Source organism: Choloepus didactylus (assembly GCF_015220235.1).
Source record: "Choloepus didactylus isolate mChoDid1 chromosome 25 unlocalized genomic scaffold, mChoDid1.pri SUPER_25_unloc1, whole genome shotgun sequence".
Classification (NCBI taxonomy): Eukaryota; Metazoa; Chordata; class Mammalia; order Pilosa; family Megalonychidae; genus Choloepus; species Choloepus didactylus.
This window is the reverse complement of record NW_023637606.1, coordinates 4,744,877-4,748,912: the sequence shown is the minus strand read 5'-3', so window position 1 is coordinate 4,748,912 and position 4,036 is coordinate 4,744,877.

Here is a 4,036-nt window from a genome sequence, read left to right as displayed (position 1 = left end):
AACCATACTGATTTTAATTATGTTTCTATGTATTCTGCTTTTGCATCTGACTCAAGATTGCAAAACTGCACAGCAGGATGTGGTGGAAAACTTCAGCCCCCTTCCCTCTTGTGGTTTAGACTACCTCCCTGAAATCGCCCCCCCCCCAAGTCTCTTTTCAGGAATGTTGGAACAAATGCAATTCTGCATCCTGTTCCCTTTTCCTCATACAATAGTCACTTTCCAGGTGAACAGCTCCTTATAAACCACTGTTGCCTCATAAAACTACCATGCCAACTATATATGTTATTTTAAATTTTCTAGCAAGCCCACGTTAAAAACAATAAAAAGATACCAGTGAGATTAACTTGAACAATATTTTATCTCACCCAGCATACTCAAATATGTAATCAAATAGAAAATGACTAAATATATATTTTATCAGTCCCCTTTTAACAGTTTTTGATTTAAAATCCATTTTGTCCGTTGTTAGTATAGTCATCTCAGCTCTCCCTTGATGACTATTTATACAGAATGCTTTTTTCCATTTGTTTCGGTTTGTTAAAGTTCTGCTGGTCCTTCTTTCCTGGGTTTCGTTGCTTTCAGCTCTCTAAGCAAATCTGGGGACTTTTCTCTAAACTTCTCTGGGTGTTTCTCTCTCTGAGCTCTCTGGCTTTTTTCCCTGTATTTTGTCCTCTCATAAAGGACTGCAGTAAAGGATTAAGACACACCTTGAATTGGATGGGTCACACCTCAACTGAAACAACCTAACCAGAAGGTCCCATCCACAATAGGTCTACACCCACAAGCATGAGTTAAAAGAACATGGCTTTTTCTGGGGTACATAACAGCTTCAAACCAGCACACCATATTTTCACTTTCAACACACTTGTGTTTTTTTAAAATCTATGTAGAAGTTGGAGGTTTACAGAAAAGCCTTGGAAGAAATACAGGATTCCCATACACCACCCTATTATTAATATCTTGCATTAGTGTGGTGCATTTGTTGCAATTGTTGAAAGAATACTTTTTTAATAGTACTAACTATAGGCTGTGGTTCTCCTTTGTGTTCACGGATTATACTGTACAGTCCTCAACATACTTGTGACTTAGAGCCTCTTGTAAATAGCACATATTTGGGTTAAGATTTTTTAATCCATTCTGCCAAATCTCTGCCTTTTGACTGGAGAGTTTAACCCTTTTACATTTAAAGTAAATATCGCTAATGTGGGATTTTTTTTTCCTGCCACTTTGCTCTTGGTTTTTGTAAGTCTTTAAACTTTTTGTCCCTCAATTCTTTTCTTTTCTTTTTGCATTTTAAAAAATAATTCATTTTTGATTGTGGTAAAATATACATGACATAAAATCATTTCAACCTTTATTAGGTGGACAATTCTTTGACACAAAATACATGGACAATACTGTGTAAACTTTCACCAATATCTATTTTCAGATTATTTTCATCATCCCAAACTACAACTCATTCTCCTTTAACAATAATTCCCCATTCCCCCTCCCATGACCCCTGGTGACTAGTCTTCCATTTCGGTGTGTATGGATTTGCTTATTCTAAATATTTCATATAAAAGAAATCATACGTTTGTCATTTTGTGTCCAGTTTACTTCACTCAACATAATGTCTTCAAGATTTATCCATGTTGTAGCTTGTACCAGCACTTCACTTACCTTTATGGCTGAATAATATTCCATTGTATGGACATACCACATTTTTTTTTCATTCATCTACTGATGGACACATGGATTGCCTCCACCTTTTGGCTATTGTGAATAACACAGCAGTTAACACTGGTGTACAAATACCTGTCTGAGTCCCTGCTTTCAATTCTTTTGGGTCTATACGCAGCAGCGGAATTGCGAGGTCATATGGTAATTCTATGTCTAACGTTCTGAAAAACAGCAAAACTGTTTTCCACAGCGGCTGCACCATTTTGCATCCCTACCAACAATATACAAGGGTTTGTATTTCTCTGCATTCTCGCCAACACTTGTTATTTTCTATTTTTTAAAATAATGGCCATCCTAATGGGCATGAAATGGTATCTCATTGTAGTTTTAATTTGCATTTCTCTAATGGCTAATGATGTTGAGCATCTTCTCATATACTTATTGGCCATTTGAGCATCTTCTTTGGAGAAATGTCTATCCAAATCCTTGGCCCATTTATTAAATTGGGTTGTTGTCTTTTTGTTGTTGAGTTATAAAAGTTCTTTATATATTATGGATATTAAACCCTTTTCAGATATATACGTTTTCCCCCAGTCTGTAGGTTGTCTTTTTGCTTTCTTGATAACATCTTTTAATTTTGATGAAGTACATCCTATTTATTTTCTTTGTGTTGCTTGTGCTTTTGGTGCAAGATCTAAAAATTCATTGCAATTACTCCCTCACTGTCGTTTTCTGAAATTAGTTGCTTTTTTGTGGTGTACCATTTTGATTTGCTTCTTCTTTCCTTTTCTCTATATGTTTTAGTCATTTTCGCAGTGGTTATCTCTGTAATTACAATTAACACCTTAAACTAATAACAACCTTGTTTGACTAGTTCCAACCTAGTCTCAGTAGTATACAAAGTCTCTACTCCTATATATCTCCTTCCCCCTCTCTTTATATTGTTATTTCAGATTTCATATTTATACATTGTATGCCCATTAGCATAGATTTTAAATTTATTTTACACATTTGCCAGTTAAGTCATATGGGGGTGGGGGAAACAGTTACAAACCAAAAGTATAATAATACAGGATTTTATATCTACCCAAGTAGTTACCTTTACCAGTGTTCCTTATTTCTTCTTACAGCTTCAAGTTACTGTCTAGTCTCTTTTTATCTCAGCCAGAAGGATTCCCTTTAGCATGTCTTATAGGGCAGGTCCTCTGGTAATGAACTCTTTGAGCTTTCATTTATCTGTAAAACTCTTAATTTTGGATGCATTATGTACCCCAAAACACCATTATCTTTGATGCAATCTTGTGTGGGCAGACGTATTAGCGTTGACTAGACTGGATTGCTTTGAATGTTTCCATGGAGATGCGACCCACCCAACTGTAGGTGATAACTCTGGTTAGATAATTTCCATGGAGGTGTGGCCCCGCCCATTTAGTGTGGGCCTTGATTAGTTTACTGGAGCACTATATAAGCTCAGACAGGTGCGAGCTTGCTACAGCCCAGAGGGACACTTTGAAGAAGGCACAGGAGCTGAGAGAGGAGCTGCAGATGAGAGACATTTTGGAGATGCCCTTTGAAAGCAGACTCTTGCTCCGGAGAAGCTAAGTGAGGACAAATGCCCCAAGAGCAACTAAGAGTGATATTTTTGAGGAACTGCAGCCAAGAGAGGAACGTCCTGGGAGAAAGCCATTTTGAAACCAGAAGTATGGAGCAGACACCAGCCACGTGCCTTTCCAGCTAAACAAAGGTTTTCCAGATGCTATTGGCCATCCTCCAGTGAAGGTACCCAATTGTTGATGACTTACCTTGGACACTTTATGGCCTTAAGACTGTGACTGTGTAACCAAATAAACCCCTTTTTATAAAATCCAATCCATTTCTGGTGTTTTGCAATCTGGCAGCATTAGCAAACTAGAACATTTATCCTCTCTCTATTATTTTTTTTTTTTTTTTTGCACAATGTTGGGATTTTACACAGTATAGAGAGGCAATGGTGGGAAAACAAATGATGCAGGGAAATGAGGATTTTAAGAAAACTGAAGGATACTGATAGACTGCAAAAAACTTGAAGTATCAAAGCCTTGGAAGTTTCAATGAGGTAAGGTTTGACAGATGTAGTGGGAAGGTGAGAGAGCTGAAGGAGAGAAGACAGAGCAGGCATTTTAGACTTCAGCTAGGGAAGAATTATCTTCCATCCATCCTGAACATCCTTCTAAGCCCTCCCCAATATGGCAGGACTGGGAGTTTGAAAGCCACATTTGCCAGACTCCCTTGTCAATAGACTTCCTGTTTCGAATCCTCCAATGAGACACAAGGTGGAAGAGGAAAAATCATTTTTTCTCCAGCTGCAGCTGTGGGCCAGTGCATGAGCATC